The sequence below is a fragment of the Vulpes vulpes genome, chromosome 3, assembly GCF_048418805.1.
Source record: "Vulpes vulpes isolate BD-2025 chromosome 3, VulVul3, whole genome shotgun sequence".
NCBI classification, from domain to species: domain Eukaryota; kingdom Metazoa; phylum Chordata; class Mammalia; order Carnivora; family Canidae; genus Vulpes; species Vulpes vulpes.
This window is the reverse complement of record NC_132782.1, coordinates 137,927,289-137,953,803: the sequence shown is the minus strand read 5'-3', so window position 1 is coordinate 137,953,803 and position 26,515 is coordinate 137,927,289. Positions and strand designations below refer to the sequence as shown.

Below are 26,515 nucleotides of genomic sequence, written 5' to 3'. Positions count from 1 at the left end.
CAAAGGAGACAGAGGAGTAAATGACCACCACTGCAGGGTATGCATGAGATACCTGTTAGGGCATACTGCCTAATGGTATTCACAAGAGTTGAACTTACCATTCTCTAAGTGTGACCATGGATTGAGTTTTTAAAAGCATACAAATGTAGGGGCACCTGGGTGGCTCAGTTGGTTGAACATCTGACCCTTGGTTTCAGCTCAGGTCGTGATCTCCCCATGGTGAGGCTGAGCCCTGGGGATGGGCTCTGTGCTCAGTGGGGAGTCTGCTTTAGATTCTCCCCTTCTCCCTCTGCCCCTCCTCCCGCTACAAATGTTAGGAATACCTTATGGCAGTATTGGTATTATTACATTGTTTTCAATATAAAAAATATTTTTGATATATTAAAAACAATATTGTTAAAACATTGAAATAACTGAAAATAGATATAAACAATAACAGTACTGAAAACAATATTGATGTAGAAGATGCTTATAATATATTGTTGAATTTACGTAAAACATAGGTTATAAGGGATCCCTGGGTGGCACAGTGGTTTGGCGCCTGCCTTTGGCCCAGGGTGCCATCCTGGAGACCCGGGATCGAATCCCACGTCGGGCTCCGGGTGCATGGAGCCTGCTTCTCCCTCTGCCTGTGTCTCTGCCTCTCTGTGCGTGTGTGTGTGACTATCATAAATAAATAAAAAATTTAAAAAAAAATAGGTTATAAGACACTATAAATATAGTATTAATCCATTCTGATTAAAAAGAACAAGTTAAGAGGCACCTTGATCGGTCAGTCAGTTGAGCATCTGACTTGATCTTGGCTCAGGTCATGATCTCAGGGTCATAAAATTGAGCCCTACATCAGGCTCCAAGCTAAGAGAGGAGACTGCTTGAGATTCTCTTTCTCCCTCTGCCCATTCCCTTGCTTGCACTTATGCTCTCTCTTTCAAAATATTTTTTTAAAAAAGAACAAGATGCATTGTGCATGTACATGTGTGTGCTTAGAAAAGACCACAAAATATACAGTATTATCCAAATACCCCAGCAAATATAATCTCTAGGCAGCATAAGCCAGGTGCTATTTCTTCTTCCCTACCTCTCTCATTATTGTCTTTCGTTTTTTGCTAGGAGCATACCTTTTTTTTTTTTTTTTTTTTTTTTTTACATATATAATAAGCTCTCACTAAAGCTAGCTTTGTTTCTATTTTGGGAACAAATATATTTGCACGCACTAGATTTCTACTGCAAGAAATGCAATAAGACTGAGTTTATGCAGTTGAGAAATAAGAAGGTCAAGACTGCCTCTCCCAACAAATTTTTTAATGGGTGTTTTACTCCAAGTTACCCACCGATAGTTTACTAAATAGGTAAATGCATAGTAAGAGTATGAGAAAATCATTAAATGGTAAAACCATGTTATAACCCTTGAAGTAGAACCAATAAAAATCAATTGTGTAAAATGTGAGGTTTGTTGTTGCAATGTTAATTAAAAAACATCTTCTATTAGTTGTACATTAATCACAAGGTAAAGAAAGGAAGATATACTATACACTGAGACAAAAGGTCACAAATGATCACTTCCCCCTCCAAGAGCACACATCATCCAACAAAAACTTATTAAGCCCCAAGAGGAGCCAATGATAGCACAGGTTACCCAGGACACAAGATAAACAAGATGGACATGATCTCTTTCCCAGTTCTTGACTTCATCAGCTCCTCACATTGTAGTACCCTTTGGAGAGGCCTTCCTTTGTGCCACATAAAGTAGTACACAGCCCAATCATTCCCTAAAATATCATTCTGCTTGATTTTCTCGTCACTCTCTGCACTTATCTTGTTGATTAGTTAGCTGGTTGACTGACTGACTTACTAATTGCCTATCATCCCGGTTGGAAAGTAAATATGAAGGGGGGGGGGGGTCTTTGCCCATTTTATTTACCTACAAACACTTCTATGTAAATGGTACTTTCTAGTTCCCTTCTGGAGGTTCTGATTCTAGGGAGTCTGGAATGGGGGCCCAAGGATCCGAATGTTCAAAAAATACTCCAAAGGATTCTCATGCTCAGGGCAAATGTGCAAAGTGCTAGCTTTTATACAAACCCAGGTTTTAACTCTCATCCACAGTTCAGAAGTCTGATGACCATATCTGTTTCCATCCCGCTGACAAAATGGTTTCTTGGGGATCCTTCTATTGGAAAGGAAAAGTCTTCAATTCTAATATACTCTGTAGACTCGTGGGAAATATAATTTGGTAATACTGAATGGCCTAGGTCTATAGGAGCTTATGAAAAACCATTATTGGTCAGGCTTATACTCAAGAAAAAAACTCTTGGTGAAGTACAACCTAACTACTTAAACTCACTAAGGGATCCGCTATGCCATCAGAAAAAGAAAAAGCAGTATTCGGAAACATACTCCTAGTTTGCAATAGCCAAATTTGCAAAGTTTGATAGAAGGGAAAGGAATATGAGGAAATGGGTAGCTTACGTATATAGCAAAGTAAGCCTGGAGGACATAAATAGAATATGTGCAAAATGGGACAGGGTGGCTTGGTGGTTGAGCGTCTACCTTCAGCTCAGGGCATGGTCCTGAGATTGAGTCCTGTATCGGGCCCCCCTTAGGGAACCTGCTTCTCTCTCAGCCTGTGTCTCTGTTTCTCTGTGCCTCTCATGAATAAATAAAATCTTAAAATAAAAGAATATGTGTAAAAGATAATGATGGAAGGAAAGATGGACACTGCGAGACATACTTGAAGATGCTATTAAGGTATCCTGTGAGAACCTGGAAACGGGAGGAAAAAAGCTTGCTCTTTCAGTTAAGCCCTAAGCCACTTAAAGAGATACAATGGTCCTTGGGTCTGTAGTACCTTCACTGAAATCTGACTGAAGGTGATAACATCTCAGAAGAAAGAATGTCACTGGAGCCCAGGATCTCTAGATGTACCATAGGAAACTCCCAGAAGAAAAGTTCTTGGCCAGTGTGTCCATTCTTATGGCTGGGCAGTCTCTAATGTTCTGATTCTGCAGAAAGGCAACTTCTGATTGCAACTGAACTTGCCAGGTATTGACTATCTTAACCCCTTGGTAATTAACGGAGAGAGCAGGCCAAAGGGAATAAGGGAAGGAAGCAAATCAGTAGTGACACCTATGCTTTATTCACATTTTGCCTCTGTCACCTTTACTGCCTGGTGACCTCCTTTGCCTTTATTCTTTCAAGTCCAGCTCATTTGTCACTGTTCTTCACAGCTTTTCCCAGATGCTGCCCCCAGGCTGAATCAGATGTTCCCCAGTCCACATTTCTGTGGCACTCTCCTAATGCTTACTGTCAAATCAGACACTGTGAGTGGCTTGTCCCTCTACGGCCAGCTAGGCTGAGAGCACCTGAAGGGTAAAAATGCTGCCACAGTCCCCTTGGATTCCCAACTAGCTGGGACTGGGTGCTTGGTAGGTGCTCAATTTTCAAGAAAGCAGGCAAGGAAAGCTAGAATGTCACAGACAGGAAACACAAGAGAAAATGAAATATTCTCTCTTGTGAGTTTTCACCCGAATGGCTCATCCTCATATACTGGTTTCAGATAGAACATTTCTCAGGCAGTCGGACCTGATCCCCTTTCTGTGCCATCAAGGAAAGCGCGAAGTGCTGCAGGAGACCCACCTTATGAATTTACTCAATAGCCTGTTCTCAAACTGTGCAAGCTGCTTGGCTGAAATTCAAAATACCCGTTGTCATGAGCATAACTGATATTTGAGTCACTCAAAAAAAGCCCATTTCGCCTCTAGTCGTTGATTACTTTATAGGCAATTCTAGGCCAACTGTGAGTTGATTTGCAATGATGTTTTATTGATTCATTCTAGACCAGTTATATCCTTTTTACCCTTGCTAATGTGTGAAATAATTTTCCAACAGTCTCCACCCAAACTGTGAGCCTCGCCCTGCCTAAGGCCCCACCAATTCCTACAAAGGGCGTTAGAGGTACATCTCTGTTTCTTCTGGCTATTTCTTCAAAGCCCCCTCTGTCCTTTCCCAGAATTCCAATGCCTCTTACACCTCTGTATTTGAAAATAAACTACATTAAACCTTAAAACACACAGTTGCTTACTCTAGTTACCCTGTAAAATGCAGGTACATGTACATATGCATATACATGCACACTTTATATATACTTACTTTCTATTACATATAAATATTTAACTCAGAGTTGATAAAGCATTGGTAAAAATTTCCTTTAGAGAAAGACTGAACATTCCAGGCCCTCGAGTAGGAACACCTTCTCTTTTAAGACATTGTTTCTACAGAAAATAAGATTGAACTTCGTTTATATCACTTTATCCTGGAAAGCAAGCAGCAAACTTAAATGTGAGGACTGTCTGTGCTAACAGTGCAATATTACCTAACCAACCAACACATTCCCCTATGAGCAAGATGATCCTGGTTCCAATCTGAGCCGCTAATCATAAATATGCTTCCTTCCCACCGAAGAACTCCTATACAAAATGCTAATGTGTTTTTTCCTTTCTTGTATCTTCCAGCAATCATTAACACATTTATTAATCTCAGCAATAAGTGTTGGACAAATAAGATGCAGTTCCTGACCTTAAAGTGTTTGCTCTCTAGTAGGACAGAAAGGGCACGCACACAAAAATAAATCACCGTTAAGGCAGTAAATGACACATAACAAATGAATGGAAAGGGGGAATAATACAGGAACTCAGAGAAGAAATCTCCACATGTTGGGGTGACTGAAGACCTGATGGAGAGAACAGGGTTTGAGGGAGATCATGAAGGAAATGCAGGAATTACTAGAGAGGAAGAACACTCTCAACTTGTCCCCCAAGCCACCAGCTAGATGCCTAACATATGAATATACCCAACACCTCTGAGATCAGGTGCTGTAATAAGAGAGCTGAAACAACTCGCAGTGCACATCTCACCCAGTGGAACTGTAAATCATGTTATCACAGGTACCTAGGAAGCCAAAGACTCCTCTTCTGAATTGGAATGGTTTATTATAATCTAGAACAGAAGAGTCTGCGTCTCGTCCTTGTAGTCCATGTTTTTCCACATTTGGGTTCATCAAACTCACATAAACCACATTACATCATTGTTTGAAAGAATCCTCTGTTTAAAAAGTTACTTTTACTATCCTACTAATCAAATGAGATTAGTAAGTCAGAATGTGTAAACAACAAATAATTTGTAAATTGTTTCTTTTAAGATTTTATTTATTTGAGAGAGAGAGAGAGCAGAGAGAGCGAGCATGAAAGGTGGGGAGAGGCAGAGGGTAAGGGAGAGGCAGACTCCCCACTGAGCAGGGAGCCCCACGTGGGGCTTGATCCCAGGACCCTGGGATCATGACCTGAGATGAAGGCAGACATTTGACTGACTGAGCCACCCAGGTTCCCCTAATTTATAAATTGTAATCAGTGAAGAAGAAACTTATCTAAATCATATAAATACAGATGCTAAAAAAGGTCATTCAAAGTTTAAAGGTCTCCTTGAATCAGAGCATCTCTTTACAAACCAATCAAACACCCTAAATCCATTAAAGGGCAAATAAAGAAGTCTGGGATACTGTCTCACTTAAACTGTGGAACTAAAGACATCGTGATAGTCACATAACAAAAAGCTCATCTTCTCACCCCTTTAGCCATCCCCAGGAAAACATTAAATGCTTCTTCCCCTTTCAGCATACACCTTTTTTACTTTCCTGAAACAAATGTGTCTATTATTGTGTACAATGACTACTTGGTATTTTTACCTGATGACATACATATGCTGAAGGATTTACTAGTTAGGTAAACTTGGACGATTTACTTAAACTCTTAAGCCTCACTGCCTCATCTGTAAAGCAGAGGCAATAAAATCCCCCTCATGGAATTGGTGAGGCCCAAGTGAAAGAATGGATGAACACAAGGCGTTTCATTGCAGCATTTAGCACAGGGTCATTGACATGATCATAACGTCATGTCTCTCATTGCTCCAGGAAAGATTTTTTGTGATCTCATATTTGGAAAATCTACAATGGCATTGGTGAGAGGGGCAATATGGCATTGTGCTTTCACAGCTTGGCCTCTAGAGCCAGACTGCTGGGTTCAAATCCAAGACCTGACACTTGCTTTTAGGTACCCTTGGGCACTTTCTATGAAACCACTTTAACCTACTTTAGCTCCCTTACCTGTAACATGGAGGCAATAAGAATACCCTCCACCTGGGGTTGCTGTACGGGCCAAATGACTGATTATTCGTAAAGTATATAGATCAGTGCTTGGCATGGAGTAAGACTTCATATGTTAGCCATTCCTGTGCTGACCATGCTCTCCAGGTTGAAAGATGGTCAGAATCAAACTTAAGAGTCTCAAAAAGGGGGGAAAAATCCTAAGGTACCAGGGTTACATAAGATGTAGGAATGTTCTATTGTTCCCTGAGTAATCAGAGGATTTTAAAATTAAGTCTTTTAGAACAGAGCTGTACAAAAGGGGGAACCAAGTGAAAAAGACAAATGGCAGAGGTAGCTGGCTGAGCTCTATCTCCTCCACATTTTTCTACTAGAGCACCAGCAACATTGCAAATATTTGTTTTCATTCTCATGCCCATGTTCTCTACTAGACCAGGTATACCTCAAGGACTAGCTCTACAATCAGCCAATTTACTTTTCTATCCCTAGTTCTTAGCATAGTGCCTGATATAAAGCAGGCACTTAATATTTATTAATGAGTGGATGATCAGATAAGTGAACATAAGAATGATCTAAAGATACATATAGATATTTGCCCAAGTTTAAGAAGACCTTTTTCTCTTTTAAATTTTTTTACTTGAGCATAGTTGTCACAAAATACTACATTTGTTTCATGTGTACAATAGTCATTCTAAAATCAAAGACAAGAAGCAGCAAGTGCTGGTGAGGGTGTGTAGAAAAGGAACCCTCCTGCACTGCTGGTGGGAAAGTAAATCGGTGCAGCCACTGTGGAAAACAGTAAGGAGGTTCCTTAAGAAGGCTTTTTAATACTAACAGAGCCAAATTTGACTGTTGGGATCACTTGGAGGGAGCCAAGAGCATGGAAGAAGATAAATGAACAGGAGTAGCACTCCTATAACCTGGAACCTCAATTTCACAGTTTCTAGTTTTTATTGTATGGAGCTTTTATTATGAATCATCTTGTCTGCTTGCCAAATCTAATTAGCCCATCCTGAGCTAATAGATTGCACAGGGCCTTTGGCAAGATGGTTTTGTTTTCTGCAAATGATACACACCCATGCAATTAAAGTAGTTAATGCTTGTGCCTACTTCAAATGAGATCGAGTTATCTTCCCGTACTCATGAAAAAATCTGATCACTAGGTAAATCCAATAAAATTTTTTTGTGGAGTCACAGACTTGCAAGGATTCTTAAAGTTTGCCTATCTATCCTATGCAGTGAAAGAATCCCTAAGCAACACCAGACATCACCTAATACCTGTGTAACACTTCCAATAAGAGGGAGCTCTCCTCACTGCACTAGGCAGCCAGCTCTACTAGAGATAGCCTGAATTTTTATAAAATTCTTCCGATAGTGAGTTCAAATATCCTTTTTGTAACTTTTACTCTTTTTTTTAATTTTTAAAAATTTTTTTGTAATTTTTACCCTTGACCCTAGTTTTAACTTCCAAACCCTCCGAAATATAATTTATTTTCCAGGTAACAATTCTTAAAATGTTTTTAAGATAACTGTTATGTTGCCTTTCTTCTTCTTCTTCTTCTTCTTCTTCTTCTTCTTCTTCTTCTTCTTCCTCTTCCTCTTCCTCTTCTTCCTCTTCTTCTTCTTCTTTTCCTCTTTTTTCCTCCTCCTCCTCCTCCTTCTTCTTTTTTTAGTGACACTTCCCCAGTTCCTTCATCTGTCCTGGATCCTTTGAAACCCCAGATGCTGACTACACTGACAATATTCCTTTCGAAATGTGATGTCCAGAACCAGCCTTGTGGTGTCTCCATGGACTTAACCTGTATCCAGGGAAAACAGGAAAATTTCTTCTCTAACTGGATCTTTCATGTTCGATTAGTAGGCCTATGATCACATTTCCCTTTGGGCAGCCACACAGCATGACATCCTCTACACAACAGCACTGCTGGTCAGTAAGACCCTTGGGTCTTTTTCTTTTTTGTCCAAACATGCACTGTTTTTAAAGGAGGTCTGCCTCACTTTTGTGGTTGCAATGTGTACATTGGTGTGTTTTATTTAAATCTAATGACCAGATCTATTCTTATAAAATGCTCTTCCTGTTTTCTTTGGTGTATCATTCTACTCTGTTGACAGCTGTTTAAATCTAGAATCTCTTCCCTAACATATTAGCTATTCTTTCCTCTTTCTGCCATGTATGCAAGCAATGTTCTTCACATCTTCTCTAAGTCATTGTTATTTTGCTGGTGAAATATAGACCATATATTTAGTGCAAGAGTATAGTGCAAGAATCTTGGCAGTCCTTGAAGTTCTTGCCAGGCTGATATCAATCCTGTCTTTAATCACCAGGCTTCAGATGTAATTGCTCTTACTGGTGAATCACTTGACTGTTCTATCACCCTGCCCACAGTTCTTGATAACCAGAATATTATGTCCAATTATCAAATGTCTTCTTGACAGCCACATACATTCCATCCACAGCATTCTCTTTATCTATTCACCTGGCAACCTTATCACAAAATGTAAATTGGGTTAATTTGTTATTTATGTGGTATCTTCTGAACATTGCTTTTTTTAAACTTAAAAATCCATTCTGCAATTTGCTGGCCATATGATTCTTCATCAAACATAAAAATAGTTAAGCAATATAAATTCATGACTTATTTTCTGACTTTATACAAAATTGCTCATATTTATAAAATATTTTTAAAAATCTCCAACTATGATCCGAAAATGAAATTTAAAGTTCTGATGTTCACAACTGCTGTATTTTTTTTCACATAACCATTGTGTCCTGGGAAAGAATAATAACATATCATTTTCAATCACCATAATAGCTTACATGGTACTTTAGGAAATTAGGACAAACTCTTAATACTACATGTCTCAAAATTAGCCACTTCTGTGCTTTCTAATGGTTTCATTTTATAGATGAAAAAACTGAGACACAGATAGGTTAAGTAAATCTTATTAGCAAACAATACAATTAAGACTGATGTAGCCTGCAAATTAAAATATCTATACTCTGAAGAAAAAGGTAATTCCATCACTGAAAGAAAAACACTTCCTTTATCCATCATTAAATTTAAAAACTCACTTTTTACAGCCCTTCAGTTATTTAAAGACAGAAGATGCCCCTAGGCTGATTCCATATAGTCAACACCTGTGCTCCCTGCAGGTTCTGAGTTAGTTTGGAGCCAGTAAAGAGAATCTGGGGTCCTTTCCCATTCTAGAAAAAAACCAAGGTGACATTAATTCTAATGGAGTCAACAGAAGGTATATGCAATGCCAGACTCAGGCAGGAGTTTCTCATCATAAAATATGGAAATATGGTACATTAGTAAAGTCTTTATTATATATATATTACACACACACACACACACACCTCATATCAGTGTATTGCCACAGAATACACTGTGAAAAGTAAGGCTGAAATGCTACCGATGGTAAGGAGACGTGGAGACAGGAGGGCAGTGAGGCTTTACATACCACCTCTTTGCTGGGCTACAGTAAAATCAAAGGGTAGAAACTTACATTCTTATTTGTACAAGAACTAGATAGAGTGAAAGAATATTATTTAGAGCTACAGGAAAAATGATTCAGAAGTGGTATCCTTACAATATACAGAATTTGGTCCTATCATGTCTACTTGTGAAATACTATGCTGGGATGGATGCACTGGATGGCCACTAAGGTCCCAGCTTGTATAATATGATGGATTTTTAGAAATCTCCCTTGATCACCAGAGCTCTGAAAATCACAGGTCTAGCACATATTGGGGCATAAAGAGCACCAGGCCAACTCATGGAGAAACAAGTTGCTACTCACCAGGGCGGACCCTGGAGGCTAGAGGACAAGGTAGGGATGCTTGGAGCAAAAGGTGTTTGAAGATGGGGATCACTATTGCCAGCAGACCTATGCCAACATTCTGGTTATCAGCCTCTCTGCATGAATGCTAAGAAATCTGTGTTTGACCCAGTATTGATGCTGGTCCACCAGGAATTCCTTCATAGATCATCTTCTTTCACTGTAAACTCTACCATCTTTCATGGTCCCATTCTCAATGATTCCAGAATCTGCATTCTTATATATAGGTTATATGCTCTGAGTTACAGGTAGCAGGATCACTTTCCTCTCAATTGTCCAGGCCAGAAATGTGGGTGTCATCTTTGATTTCCCCCTCTCATGGAACACATGGCAAAAGTCACCAAGTATTGCTGCTTCTATATCATTAATGTCACTCTCATCCATTCATTTATTTCCAACCATCCTATCTGTCCCTTACATCAAATCACCATCAACTCTAGCTTGGATTAATTTAACAGCCTTCCTGCCTCCAGTCTTTACTCTCTCTAATTCATTCTCCAAAATGTGGTCAGCAATCTGTATATAAAGGAATTCTGCTAAAGTTGTCTCCCTGCTTGAAGTCTTCAGGACAAGCCCAAAGTCCACAGCCTGACAGACCGCTCCTTCAGGACCTCACCTTGATTTGACCCGCCAGCCTCCTTGCTCCTCTGACCCATTATTCTGTACTCTGTTAATTGCAGCACCCTGAGCTGGCATGCCATCCTTTATTTCTGGGTCTTTGTCCTTGCAGCTTCTTTGGCCTTCAACATGCTTTACAGATCCTCAACCCAGTTCTTCACATAACTCCACAGCTTCCAGTGCTTGGCTTAATAAAAATCGCAGCTGACACTCAACATGAGGGGCTCTCTTCTAACCATTTTTATGCATTAAGTTATTTAATCCTCACATCAACTCTTTGAGGTAAGTATTATCATGTTCTCCTTTTAGAGACCAGCTGGCATTATCTCTCAAAGCTGGGTTATGTGCTTCCAAGTGCTCCCAGAGCCCCCTGTGTTTATTGTAAGACTTACTATTATATATTTTCCCAATTTTCTGCACTGTAGACTACAGGTCCTAAAGGAAAAAGACAAGTCTGGTTTTTAGTGGTCTCCTAGATGAAGCTTAATAAATGTCTGCTGAACTAACGGATGACAATTATATGGTATACAGGTAGAACCAACTGGTTGCATCCAAATCTCAGCTCTTCCAATTACTGTGTGACCTTGAGAAAATTATTTAACCCTTTTGCCTAGAATGGGAATAATAACACATGCTTCATATGAGAGTTAAATAAGTTAATATCTGTAGAGTGCTTCGATGAGTTTCTGGCATACATAATGATTATACAAAGTGTTTGCCATTATTAGCATTCATGTTAATGAAAGAACAAAAACTACCTGTGAAATGGAATATCATTAGCCCAATTTTATAGGAGCTAAGATCAAGTGACGATCCTCAAATATATATTGGTTCTAAAATTAAATATCATCATCCAAGGATTTGTTACAATACACCCAATACATAGCTGAAGGATTCCTTACAAAATATCCCATCAGGAGACTTTTAAGAAACAGTGACCATGATGACAGATGAGTGAGTAGGCTCCTTACTAACGCCCAAGAGGAAATGATCCAGAAGTTTCAGAGCACACCGCTTACTCGTATAAAAGGTGTACAGCTACATGTAAGGGCCAAATTTAGAAGACAGTTACAAGGAAATGTTTCCTAAGACTAACAGGACCATTTCAGATTTGTGGGAATGTTTAGGACTCAAGCAGCTCTGTTTTATAGAGAGAATTTCCTGCACGAAATACTTACTGACAGTGAAAAAAACTTGCATCCTCAGACCTTGACAGGGGATTTAGTTGTGTGCTCTTAAAAGCAAAGCAGATGTCTTTTCAAAATAAAAAAAAAAAAAATCTGTCTAAGAAAAGATATAACCAAAGGAGTAAACACTGTGACAGGGTTTTGTAGAGTTAATTAAGCACATTAGGAACATTGTCTTTGCTCAGAGGGTACTGAAATGAAGACCCCATTGCTGGAAACAGTGGCTAGTTGTCACGGAAGGAGCTAACAGAGAACAGTTTTATTCAGAGCTGACCCTTTCTTTGGCCCTCAAGTCCCTAACCCATTTAAATGCTCACAGGAATTTCCTCCTGAACAAACAGCAACCAGAACTTTTACTCCAACCTTATCCTTTGGTTCTCACAGTAATCCATCCTTTGGCAAATGATTGACAATGAAAATAATAAAGTATTCATTGAGGTTCATATCTTTTCTTTCTAAATCACATGTCAAAAATGAATTCCTGAAACTCCATTTCCCACTTCGGTGATAGAGATTAAACCTTACTTAAAAAACAGCAAAATCATGAGAATTTTTATTTGCCTGAGAGGTTTGCAAGAACCACCAAAGGCACCTCATGACAAATAATGTTTTACTCATTAATTTTTCAAATTTCGAGACAAGATCTCATTATGACTAAAAATCTGAGAAGCCCTGGATTTTGCTGAAGAGGAATTTGTACTTTAGAGGAAAAGTAAAATGGATGAAGCCACCATGAGATTCTAGAAAATTCTCAATGGCTCTGTCATTCTCCAAGCTTATACCTCTACACTTTGATGTCATTTGGTGTGCATGGCTTTATGTTTTGGGGTTAAAACAGATGCCAACAAGTCAAGATTCCCTCTTTTCTGGTGACTGCTTCTAGCTACACATCCCTCTCTATCTATCTCTGTCTCTCAGTATTTAAGTATCACATTCCTTGTCTCTAACTCTGTCTCTGTCTGTTTCTCTTTGTCTGTCTCTCTGTCATAAACAGGTATCTCCAGCTACATTGCTATACAGGTGAAGCTCCTGGAATGTCTGATTCCACTCCTGACCACAGTTAGTTCCTTTAAAGCATCAGATCCACAATGGACCAATTACAATTCCCTTCCAAGACTGCAGCTTCTGGTCAGATGTGAATGGTCTAAGGGTTGGCATGGGATTCTCGGCTAGGCCAGCTGAATCCCTTCCCAGAAAATGTATAAATGCAAGAAAGACACAAACCTTGGTGTATATACTGAGGAACTACTGGCTGCCATGTTTTGTACAATATAAACAGAAGTAGCAGGGGGGAAATGGGGAAGAAAAGCAGTTTTCAGAGGGAGCTAAGAATAAAATAAGCACAAAGGAGAAACTATGATAAAAAAATGAATATACTTTCCTGGATAGCACAGGGCTTTCCAGCCTCTGGTTCCAGGCTGTATCTTAGGTGTGGTGATCTACACACCCTTGGGTTCTATGACACTTTTGTTCTTTTTCACTTAAGTGACAAGAGTTGGTTCCTGTTTTTATAATCAAAAGGATAGTTAATACAGGACTAGAACTCCAAAGTTAGGTATAGGGCCTCCAACTAAAATACAGAGTTTCTTCCAGATAGGTCATAGCCACCACTAACAGATCAATCTTTTGCTGTAATTTTAGAGTCTTGGACAAAAGAAGTTCAGTCCATGGTCAAAAGCCAAAAAGTTCCCAGAGAGTTTAAAAAAAGGAAAAATAAAATCCATAATGTATGGGCTACACAAGTGCTTTTAATGATGTAAGTGAATTAGTGGAAATCATCTTCCTTACATTTCCTTTAGCTTTATAACTTAGAGCTTTGAAGAGATATATTAAAGAAATACACTGAAGTAGATTAGTTTTCATTTTGATAAAATGAAAGTATTTGTGCAGATTATAAACCTCATCAGTCTGTTTATTAAAAATTGTCTTTAAAAAAAATGATCTGTTAAAGTACTTATGAGTCAGCACATTTTTTCTTTATGTAGGTAAATGAGGGTAGATTCGGGAGTTTCTTTTAGAAGCAGAAGATAATAATAACAGCCCTATGTTTGAATTTCAAGTTCAATATCGCATTTGGCATGGATTTCAAAGTCTTCCAGGGGTGTTGTTTTGTTCACAAGGAGGTTTTTCTTGTTTGAGCCCTCTTGCATAAGACTCTTGGAGGAGAGCAAAGAAAAAAAGATTCACTACATGTTGAGACATGAAGAAATTAGTGTACAGGAAACTTAGTAAAGCACCAAGAAGCAGTGCTTCAGCCTCTGTAAGCTGAACAGCAAGGCAATTTCATCCTCTCTGTGAAAGATGAGGTCAAAAAAAGGGGACGAAGGAAAGGAAACTCCCATCTTGGTCTTTATGCTGCAGAAACCACAGCAAGCCTGATGGGTGAGAGGGCTGAGCCCAACGTTCAATGCCTCTAGAGGAAGCTCCAGCCTGCAGAAAATTCTTTCTCCAACCTCACATTTAAAACTGCCCTCTTTCTTTCATCATGTCCTCTGTCCCCCTGCACGCAGCTATTCCTCAACACTCTGGCCTCTGCTCTCAGCTGACACTGGGGTGTCTGAGTTGGGAGGGAAGGTGGAGGGTGATCCATCCTCAGACACAGGAGTAACTTCCGAGGGCCTGGTGAGCAGAAGCTTCTCTCTGTGACTACCTTCCAACAAACTTCGTTTTAAATGATGACTTTCCCCTCCAGTTGTGTTAAAACACATTTAATAGCAAAGAGTTCTTAGGAAGTAAGAAGAAGGACCCAATCATGAGTGTGTAGGCCTAACCTTCTCACACTAGAGGTGCAGTGGGCCTGGTACACATTTTTATCAGGTTCATAGAGGTGGTCTTCACGCTAGGGAGAAAGACTGTGTACAGCTCCGTGTCTGCTGGCCATTGGCAGAACACTTCAAAGGCTTTCAGGGGTTAAATTCTAGTCAACACTAAAGGCATCACCCTCTAAAGAGATATAAGGCATTTCACCAGTTCATTCATTTGAACATGGCCTTCTACAAAGAGAGTTGTATCCTCTTATAGCAGATCAAGTCAGTGAGGCTTTGAGGCCACAGAATCTGCCAAATCGCTCCTCTCTCAGGGCTTCTGCTCTTCCCATTGCCAGACCTGCCCACATGGAACTGTCCCGTCATTACTGAGCTCAGCCCTCATTGTACTGGGTTTCTACGCAGTTGGCAAGTCAGCAGAGAAACTTCTAGGACCACCCAGCCAAAAGTACCCTACCCTTCCCCTATCTCTGCCCTGCCACTTTATCCCTTCCCCTGCTTTATTTTTCATCAGAGATTTTAACTTTACTTGACATTATATTCTAATTTATCTGTTTATAGTTCAACCACATGAGAATGTAAGCTCATGAAGGCAGGCACTTCATCCTGTTCATCACTCAATTCCCAAAACCTAAACAGGGCCTGGCCCATAACAACCCTCAGTAAACACTATTTGAATGAATGAATAGGAATGGAAGCCAAATATCTAAATATCTAGCTTAACATATGCTCATGCCCCTGTCAGCTTTCATTTACTCCTCTGTGCTTGCTGTGCTTGGTTTGCTGACAAGACTTGATAGATGGGAGAGCTCCACCCTTTCAAATGTCTTATGCTAAAGCACAAATGCTTCATTTAAGGGTATGTGAGTTATAAAAACCTGGTGTTGACAGAAAGCAATGGAGAAACACTGCACTGTTTGCAAGAGTGTGGACTATGTAGAGGATGACTTAGAAATATCTGACAAAATTTTAAACGGGCATTCTCTTGACTAATTCTCAAACAAGGTAGTCCACAAAAGTAGTTCACAAATGCTCAGATGTACCTTTAAAGGATGCTCATTGCAGCATTCTTTGTGAGGGTAAAAAATCAGAACAGCCCACAAAATATCAATAATTTGGTGTGGCATGCTGTGTAATCTTATATACTCGCTGAAGAGAGTTAGATATGTTGGTACTGATGTGAAAAGAATCCACGATATATTTATTGTCAAGTGAGAAAAGCAAGCTGTGAACTATTATAAATATTACAGGGCATTTCTATACAAAAATCATTATTATGTGTGTGTGAGGAGTGCACGCACACACACATACTTTTATTATTTGCAGGGAATGGGTCTACAAGATGACACATCAAACTGTTAACAGTGGTTCTGACCTTTCTAGAGAGAGGGTGACTTCCACTTTCTAAATCATAAATTTCTATAATGTGTAGAATTTGGCAACCAGCAAGGACTACATTCATAATAACAAAATAATAAAGGCTTTAAACATATTTAAATTCTGGAGCCAAGGCACTCTAATATTTATAAAACTATTTACACTCTGAGCTCTAGTCTCGATGTCCAGATTAACAAGTTTTGTCACCTCTCTAGGCTTTATTTATTCCTGAGCCATAAAATGAGGCTAGGAATTTCTGTCCTGTCTGCTGCTTGGGGTTATTGGGTGGCTAAATCAAACTCACAGGGTGAGTTCTAAAAACATTTTGAAATTACTAAGTCGATTCAAGAAGCCATTGTGTATATTATTGTTGAAGCTTCTTGTTAGCAGTGTATTTCATTTACTCCTAAGAATATACTCTGGAACAGATTTGTGTTAGGACTTTCCTTTTTAAAGATTTTATTTATTTATTCATGAGAGAGACACAGTGAGAGGCAGAGACATAGGGAGAGGGAGAAGCAGGATCCATGTAGGGAGCCCAATTCAGGACTTGAACCCAGGACCCCAGGATCACCACCTGAGAAGCTCAACCGCTGAACCACCCAGGTGCCCCTGTGTTAAGATTTTTACAGGTGAGGAAACAGGTGGAAAGAAATGAAATTTCTCCCTCAGATCGTAGAATTAGAACCCAAGGCCAACTATAACATTCATGCCATCCCAGGTATTACCCAGAGAGAAGGCAAAGGACAAGGCCCTGCAAAGCATGGTCCCTCCCAGATCCAAGGGGCTGGGCCCTCCTCAGGAGCAGGATCAGATACCCTTAGAGCCATAAAATGAAATAAAACTGCAGTGAAAAAGCGGCATGCTTCTTATCCTTCAAATGTGTTGATCCAAGGCCAATTAATCCCTTTAATTATGCTCAAATAAATGCTTTTATGCACCCCCGACCGTAGTAGTTTTGGAAAACCTCTTCAGAATAAATAGTCAAGATTTTTAAAGAAAAGAAGAGAAAACGTAGGCTTTGCTAAAACAAACATGCCTTTACTTGGAGGAAAAATGAAACTTTTAGAAAAAAGCAGGAGCAGTAATTCTACCCCACAGTGGAAAAGGACACTTCCTCCACTGGGAAGTCTCTAAAGGGTGGCTTGTTATGGCAAAGCTACCGTTATATACAAACAAGAGGGCAGGACGACATGTCCTACAAGTCCCACACAGCCGCGATCCTAAAGGTTGTTACTCTTGCCAAGGCTTCAAATAAGAGGGTTCATTTGTAAATAAGGTGGGTGCGCTCCAAATCCCTAGGCCTTAGGCAAGCAAATTTTAGCTCAACATCACAAAGTTCTGTCAATCCCCCAGCCCAGGCATGGGTCTAGCAATAAAATAAACAAATTCAAGACAGTAAGTTTATTGATCAACAAAGAGCATCAAAAAGCATCATCCCTGGATACATGTTCCTGTTTTACAAAAAAGGGGGGGTTGCATTATAAAGATGTTTCAACTATGTAACTACTGATTACATTGCTCCCAGGTATTATTTTTTTAAAATAATAATAATTATTATTCTCTCTTCCTTGGGAGGACATCCAGAGGTGTTTCACAACAGTAAAAGACTGTCTTCTCGAAGACCTCTTGGCTTACTGCTTGAGTCCTGCTATGTGCACTGCACTGAGCAAATAAAGACAAATGAGATGCAGCAGTCCCTGCCCCAAAGAGGGTCACCTAACACAGAGAATTAAGGTTAGAAAAGCTTTCTTTGAAAGTTCCAGTTCTATCAGAGAATCTCAAAACACAATGTGAGTCCCATGCAATTTTTATTTCCAAGATATGACTGCAACAGCTTTCTGTGCCCAGTTCCACCCCTGATACTGACGACGTGCTGCGCTAACTTGTCAACTTGGTCCCCAGGTTAATGCTAGAAGTCCTGCCTGCCCTCTCGGTCCTTTATAGCTACTTCTCTGTCTCAGACCCTCCCTCCCTCCTCCCCTTCCTCCCCCGTCCTTTCTTCTTCCCTTCCTTCCTCTTTCTTTCTTCCTTCCTTCTTCCCTTCCTTTTTTCCTTCCTTCCCTCCTTCCTTCCTCTCTTCCTTTTCTTTCTTCCTTCTTCCCTTCCTTCCCTCCCTTCTTTCCTTTTTTCCTTCCTTCCTTCCTTCCTTCTCTTCTCCTTCCTTCCCTCTCTTCCTTTTCTTCTTTCCTTCTTCCCTTCCTTCCCTCCTTCCTTCCCTCCTCCTTCCCTCCCCCTCCTTCCTTCCTTCTTTCCTTCCTTCCTTCCTTCCTTCCTTCCTTCTTTTCCTTCCTTCCATGCCTTTCTCACATGAAGTGTTCTCTAAAACATTTCTGGGCACCATTTCATTTCATGCTTCCTCGGGAGTGCAATAATATTGGAAGCACAGTTTGCAGGTCATTGTGAGAGGTCAGCAAGAAGTCCCCTGGTGTTAATAGCTTGAGTAATATTGTTTTCTCCTTCAGACCACACCATTAAATTGTTTTCATTACCCACAAAGGGATTGTTTGTGTCAGAACAAATGAGATTTGATACAAATGCAAACTGGCTAATTTCAACCTAACAAAATAGTTTACTCCTAGTAACTAAAAGAACAAGGCAGGGACAAAAATTTGTTAAATTTCTTGATGGTGTACAGGCAGGAGATTAGACATGTATTAAATAGATGAGTTCCCTCAAAGCAAATTATGCAGCTCCTGTGTGCTACCTGGAACTTTTGAGGGACTATAGTTTATTCTCCTAGATATTTGGAGTTAGGGGATATATTCCAAACTTATTGAAAAGATGATATTTTATGTTCTCTGAGAATATCAGAGATTCTGCTCTGGGTCTATTTTATTGAACTTCTGTTTATAAACCTTTTTTTTTTTTTTTTTTTTTTGCTCTTTCCGTCATCCAAATGTAAAGCTCTGAAGCTGGGTTCATCCTTTTGCTGCTCCCCTCATGCCTCCCCTTCCTGAGGTATCTGTCTTTTTAATGTCTTTTAAATCTATTTTTCCTGTCTTCTCACTACCATCATAGTAACTCTTGCCTGTGAAGCATTTCTGCATGGGACCCAGGTGGTTTCTTCCAGACATGCAGGTCAGGGCTTTCCACTCAAGTAGAAACTGGTCTGTGTGTGCAGGAGGGGAGGGAGAGCTTGCACATGGGTTGCAAACATTGCTCGGGTGATCCTGATACAATGCCTCACACCACCTCCCCAAACTTCATTTCTATAATAAATTGTCTGGGCCCTCTTTCAGCAGCCCCCACAACCAAGCCCTGGGAGGCAGCCCACCTCTGGGCAGGAGAAATCTGAGGAGGCCCCAGCCTCAGTCTGACCATATCCCTGGTCTCTGCTTTACACTCTAGTCCCACTAATTATGTCTCCATGGTAACCTGACTGGTATTCCAGGTCTGCTGGGACTGGGCCTCTCCCTGACTCCTGCAGCCCTCCAGACGATGCAGCCACCCAACCAGATCCCTGGTTGGGCTCAGGTCAATGACCGGCTCCCCATTACCTGCGGTCGAGTTCCCTTCACTTCCAACTACTGATTTTGAGGTGGCTTCCTGCACCTGGTTGTTGGGGGAAGTGGCATTGTTGCCCTTGGCTCTCCTGCCTGGATCCTGGCCCTTCCCTGGTAGCTCCTGGAACTATTCCAAGGTAGTGCTAACCATGCTGTCATCTAGGATCCACCACTTTACCCTGATCTGATTTGCCTCCCTCAGGACTGCCTTAAAAAGCAGGCACAGGGGATCCCTGGGTGGTGCAGCAGTTTAGCGCCTGCCTTTGGCCCAGGGCGCGATCCTGGAGACCCGGAATCGAATCCCACGTCGGGCTCCCGGTGCATGGAGCCTGCTTCTCCTTCTGCCTGTGTCTCTGCCTCTCTCTCTCTCTCTCTCTCTCTCTCTCTCTCTGTGTGTGTGTGTGTGTGTGTGTGTGTGTGTGTGTGTGACTATCATAAATAAATAAATTAATTAAAAAAAGCAGGCACAGGCCTCTGTGAGCCTGCTCAGAACCAGCCAGCTCCTTGCTCCACCACATCAACCAACAGCCCCGGCCCCAGCCTCGTGGCGGCCCCGGCCTTTCACCGGCCACACAGCTTGGACAGTGGCAACTCGAAGGAGACAAATGCCTTCCATCCAAATGTGGCAGCTCCCACTTGCATTACTTTCTGTCGTCACCTTGTGACCCTTTCCTGGTCTGGAGGTGTTGGAGAAGCTCTACCCAGGGGCCAAGGGACCAGTGGGCCACTTGTCCCTTCAGGTCTCCAGGCATCTATGCCAAGTGAATGCCCAGAGAGCTCTCTAGAAAACTCATCAGGAGGATCCCAGGGATGCCAGAGACCATCCTCTCCAATGGAGACATAAGTGTGTGAGCTTTGCATCCAACCTTTCCCATTCACTGGATAAAGGGTTATCTCAGCCTACTGCCTCCTCATTGATAACTACAGAACATGCATGAATATACTCCGGTATGTTTTCAATGGACCTTAAGAGAATAAGGCCTCTCTTACTGAACCTCATCAGATCCTAGTATACTCTCTTTTCTATTGCCCAAGGCTTCCCTGGCTCATGAGCCCCATGCACCCTGGCTCAGCTGTGCTCTCTGAACATCTAGTGCCTGGTCATAACCAGTCTCTGAAGGATCCACGATGGTTGCTCTCACCTGAGACCCTGAAGCCTCTTAAGGTCCCCAGGTCCCCAGAGGCTAGCCTGTGGTGCTTCAGAGGGACTGAAGAGCCAAGTCCCAGAGAACTTCTCAAACCAGAGAGCCCCACCTTTCTGTGTGAATCCTGAAGGCCATAGCCCCTCTACCCCACAAACACTGAGACTCCTCAGGCTGAGCCCAACTACCTAGTGAACTCTCCTCCTATGTTATCTCCCCTTCCTAAACTTAAAGGAATTCAAGAAAGCCCTCTACTTAAGAACTTCCAGGCTGCCTCTGCAGGACCCCCAGGCTAGCCCTGTCCCCCCCCACCCCCCACCCCCCCACCGACCACCCTGCCATGAGAGAAGTCCAAAATTCAATGGCTGGTCCTTGGCACTGTCTCTCTCTGACCATATCCGGAGAGACTTCCCCAGTCAGAAGGGTCTACATTATCCCTTATTAAACAGAGGCCAGCAAAGAAGTATCAGGAAGCCTAAAGATTCTCTAGGCTAAGCTGCCTTAAAGCAAAGGAACAATATTTTCCTTCCGAATTAGAGTAAATGGAGGACAGTCCAGTAATACCCCATAAATTAGCACTAACCTCTTGTAGGACCACTTCTATGTCCTTCTGATGGTCCATTCCATGCCACTGCAGAGATGGAGTTTTAGCTTCCAAGCTACAAGGATTCATTTAGAGCCAATAATTCTGCTATGCAACCTCAGCAACTTCAGGAGGGCCCCAGCCACAGTGGGCAGCACTGACCTCCACTCAGAGGGCTTCACAAGATTGCTCTGTGTCCCTGGAGTGATAGCGGGACATCCAAGTGGCCGTGAGGATCCAGGAGCTTTGCTACAGGTTTTCCAATCTAAGTAAACTCAGTATAACTCCTCCTGAGCCAAGAGCCTTCAACAGAACATCAGGCCTAACTACAAGGAATCCCAGGACCCAAGAGCTTGGAACACATCCCAGGAAGGATAACACTGATGTTCCCAGGAGGAATTGTTCATGTCACACACAAAAAGTACTGACCTTTCATATGAGGCCGATTTGTGGTATTCTCTAGGTGAGCCCAGTCATGAGGGGGACTGTTCTGGATACAGTACTTACAAGTCTTGTCTTGGGGACCCAGCTAGGAAGACTGAGAACAGAGAGAGGACAGGAACAGATAGGTCTTTGCCTCCCTGGTGAGTCTAGTTCTGAAAGCCCAGTCATGCATGAGCTGTATGTGGGAGCTCCTGGGATCATCTCAGTCACACAGGCCCCATGTACCCCTGTCAGTGCTCGAGGCTGGTAAGAAGCCTCACTCTAGAAATAGGCATCAGCTCTGAAGAAGACAGGATGCTTCTAAGAAAGTGCTTCTCACAATTGAAGAGAAGGCTCATGAGACAACACACATGGCTGGCCCTTGTAATCATGGAAGAGGATAAATTCAATGAGACCTGAGTCTCCGCAAGTGGTCCTGGGATAGTTAGGGCTGGGAGGTTATACTCAGCAGCCACGGCCAGTCTCGTGGGCAGGTGGCCTGCACAGTCACATGGAGCCTGAGCTCACCAGGGTCCTGAGCTCCATTTCAAGATCTACTGTCACTATCTTGAAATCCTCAGTAAGTTTACCTTTGAACTTACTGTTTGTAAGTGAAATCTGATGGGACAGCAGAGCATGAGTGTGAGCGAAGATGTCCAGAAGAAAGGAGTTTTAGATCATAGTGCCTTTAGCAGCACTTTTTTTCCTGCCTTCTTTTAAGGGGCCTATGAATTGTGCAGCCAATCCTGTCAGCAGACCTGATATAACAGCTTCCCAAGTAACCAGCTAACCCTGGAAGGAGGGAATTAAAAACATAATAACCGTGTATTCTCTGGCATTATCTCCACCTCTAATCCCATTTCTGCCAAAGAAATCTCCTTTTATACCTTAAGAGTCACTCACTTAAGGTTTACATGGTACCCGCTTCAAACTCCCCCAGCTCAAAAAGACCATTGGTAAGAGCTAGACATTAGGGGCCTACATTCCAGAAAGCAGATCATGTCATGATATCACAGGGTAAGAAGGATGCCAAGGGGCAGTAGGACCATCCCTATGATCATGACCAAGACAAGGACAGAGGCTGGGGCAGCTGCTCAGTTCCTGTCTCAGGCCCCATTTGGTTAATATGTTTGTTAGCTCATTACATAAACAATAAAGGTTTGTTGAGTAACTGCTGTGTGCCAGGTACTACAGAGATAAAGTAGGACAGACACAGTCCTGTCCTTGATAAGCTCAGTCTAGTAAGAGATACAGGCACTTAGCAAATAAATAATAGAATGGGCCAAGTGCTTTTATACACATCAATAGTATGCTACAGAAGCCCTGGATAATTAACTTTGGAAGAGTCAGAGTATCACAGAGAAAGATCTTAAAAGATAGATAGGGAGCTTGTCACACTAAGAATACCCAAGAAGGGCACCTGGCTGGCTCGGCTGATAGAGCACACTACTCTTGATCCCAGGATCATGGGTTTGAGCTCCATGTTGAGTGTAGAGATTACTTTAAAAAATATTTTTTAAAAGGAGGTGCCATCATGGCAGACGCAGCCAGTCAGGTGCTCCTGGGCTCTGGCCTCACCATCCTGTCCCAGCCACTCATGTACGTGAAGGTGCTCATCCAGGTGGGATACGAGCCTCTTCCTCCAACAACAGGACGAAATATTTTTGGGTGGCAAGTATGTCAGCTTCCTGGCCTGTTTTGTTATGCTCAGCACATTGCGAGCATCGATGGGAAGCATGGGTTGTTCATAGGCTTAACTCCAAGACTGTGTACAGATGTCCTTGGAACTGTGGTCCATGGTAAAAGTTTTATAGCATTACCAGCAATGTGACAAGGTCGAGGATTTAGGCTCTGGAAATGTACAGAAAGAAGTCACATCTTCCTTTGACCAAGTTATCAAGGAGACAACTCAGAAATGATGGCCCATTCTGCTGCTACCCTCATCATACATCCCTTCCACGTGATCACACAGAGATCTATGGTACAATCCATTGGCAGAGAATCCAAGTACTGTGGACCTTATGACTCCATAGTAACCATCTATAGCAAAGAGGGCATCCTAGGATTTTTTGCGGGTCTTATTCCTCACCTCCTAGGTGACATCATTTCTTTGTGACTCTGTAACTCACTGGCCTACCTCGTCAATACCTATGCACTGGACAGTGGGGTTTCTACCATGAGTGAGATGAAGAATTATTCCCAAACTGTCACAGGATTTTTTGCCAGTATGTTGACCTATCCCTTTATGTTTGTCTCTAATCTTATGGCTGCCAACAACTGGGGGCTGGCTGGTGGATCCCCTCCTTACTCCCCAATATATACTTCTTGGATAGATTGCTGGTACATGCTACAAAAAGAGGGAAATATGAGCCGAGGAAATAGTTTGTTTTTCCGGAAGGTTCCCTCTGGGAAGACTTATTGTTGTGACCTGAGAATGTTAATTTGAAGATGTGCGGCAGGGACAGTGACATTTCTATAGTCCCAGATGCAAAGAATTATGGGAGAGAATGTTGATTTCTATACAGTGTGGCGCGCTTTTTTTAAATAATCATTTAATCTTGGGAAAATGAAAAATAATAAAATAAAAAATAAAAAATATTTTTAAAAGATTAAAAAAAACCTACCAGGTGGTCTATCTCTACCACTCATATTAAAACAAAAACAAAAACAAAAAATGATTACCCAAGAGGAGCTTCAAGCAGACCCTGCACACCTGCAGAATGGTGAAAAGCTTAGCACAGCAGAAGCCCGGGCTGTGTGGGAGGAGGGATGTTTAGAGAAGAAAGTTGGGACCAGAATTGTGCAAGCGGCCTCATAATTCCTGCTCAGTAATTTGGGCTTTATCTAGAATGAATTAAGGGCCAAGAAAAGATTAGACAGCATTCATTGTGTTTTTTAGGATGGTGCTCCGATGGTGGTATGTAGGAAGGCCTGCAGCAGGAAAAGCTGGGAGGAGGGAATCCAGAAATGACAATAAGCAACGGAATGATGAGGTTTAGTCCAAGGGGATGTGGTAAGATCTGAGACACCACTCAAGTACATATGGTGACTAACTGGGTATAGTTGGTGAGCAAGATGGCCATACCAAGTGTTCCAGGTCGGAAGACAAGGCAGATGGGACCTCTGCTGTAGACATGGCAATACGACCCACGGAGCAGGTTCAGAGGAGAAGATAAAGCTTGTCATGCCTGCAGGGCATCCGGGTGTGTGTACCCAACCCATAGCTGGAGAGATTTGGATCTCATGAGAGAGGCTGAAGATGGAGACATGACTTTGAGCAGCATTCACAGAGGGGCATCGGTCCATGCCACAGGAGGATGGTCATCTTTAGAGAACCTGGGCAGGCCACAGGGGATGGGAACAAAGGGCATTTCAGGGATGTCAAGAGACAGAAGAAGGAACTGAAGGGGGAAGAAATCATCAAAGGATGGCATGAAGCAGGCAGCTGTGCAACAGGGAGCTCAAGTCCGATCACTAGAAATGGCGGGAAGGAGGGCAATGGTGGCTTCATCAACACCAACTTAATGGGGCAGAGCTAGCTTACCATGGCTTGGGGGATTAAGAAAAGAGGATAAGAGATGGAAGAAGAGAGACAGAAAAGGAGTGAGAACGGGGACAGAAGGCCATGGGCTATATTTTTTAATGGTCAAATACACAGCGGAGTAAGAATAATGAGACTAGGCCCTTGGGGAGGCTGGAAATCACGGGCTATCAGAGAAAGCTAGAAAAAGATGGAGGCCTTTGCAGATTGGCTAAGAAGGTGGAGGGAGGGCTAATGGGGGCATCACGTCATACAATTTCTATCTTCGTGGTTAGAAGAAAGAAAGGAAGGAGGGGTCAGCTGGGAGTTGAGAAAGGGCAAAGCTCAAAAGGCTTTAAGAAATCTTAGTCTCCAGGATGAATTTCTATCCCTGAATCTTAGTTTCCGGGATGGAGCTCTGTTTCCTGTTTCCAAATTTCCCTGCCCTTGGCCTTCTGGCTTCTTCGATCTCTCCCTCTTACCAGATCTCTGCAAGCTCATGCTCCACTGGCCTGCTGGGCTTCCCTGGCTGCTCCTCCTGGCCCATGTAGACTTGGTCTCTGCTGACAGCTGTACCCTCCTGCTCTGGAAGGGGCCAGCTCTGCCTTCTCTGTGGCATGTGAGTAGCTCATGCCACCCACTGAGCCTTGGGTCAATTCCAGCAATCTCTTAAATTATCTCCCCTTCTTCACCTGTTCTCTTTCTAAAATTCTGCATTTAGCAACTCTCACCTTCCTCCCAACCCATCAATGCCCTCAAGACCACACACAGTCCCTCCGTTGCCAGATGAAGCAGTTTAGCGTGGCCATAGACCTATTTAATTCAACCTATAGAGTTTTTTTTAACAAAAGTTCAATCTGTCCAGGCAGCCACAGGTGCCACCCCTCTGTATTGCCTTATAAGGCCAAACCCAACCCAGGCATCAATGTCATCTGCCCGGCCTCTGTAGACATTTGACAATGAAATCCATACCATCTTAGGATTCAAGTCCTTCCATTCTCTGACTCCTATATGCCTCTAAAACCAAACTGTCATTATTATGCAACACCCTTATTCCAGAAATTGGGCTACTCTGTCCCCCTTCCTATTCCTGGCCCCTGTATGGTCTCCCTGGATATACGTGAGCCTGTCTTCCATCCTGCCATTCCTATCTGCAAAGCTTTGCCTTCTCTTCTCTACCTGTCATATTGAGATCTGGCTCATATCCTGCCTCTTCAAGGAAGCCTCCAAAGACCATCCAAACCCAAAGCGTTTTGTTTTTTGTTTTGTTTTGTTTTGTTTTGCCTGGACCCCCTCACTTGGCTCTTATGTATATTTATTTGTTCCTTCAGTTATCCTATTAGGTTTTTTTTTTTGTAACTTTCTTATTTTCTCAGATCAGCCTATAAATAGGG

General features: G+C 42.1%; 1 protein-coding gene and 1 pseudogene across 2 annotated transcripts in view; one reads left to right on the top strand and one right to left on the bottom strand.

The window, feature by feature from the left end:
* Positions 1–26,515, bottom strand: part of LPAR3 (lysophosphatidic acid receptor 3) — a 77,256-nt gene that overhangs the window by 15,208 nt on the left and 35,533 nt on the right. The window lies entirely within an intron of this gene.
* On the top strand, positions 23,136–24,139 carry LOC112924486 (mitochondrial carrier homolog 2-like; annotated as a pseudogene).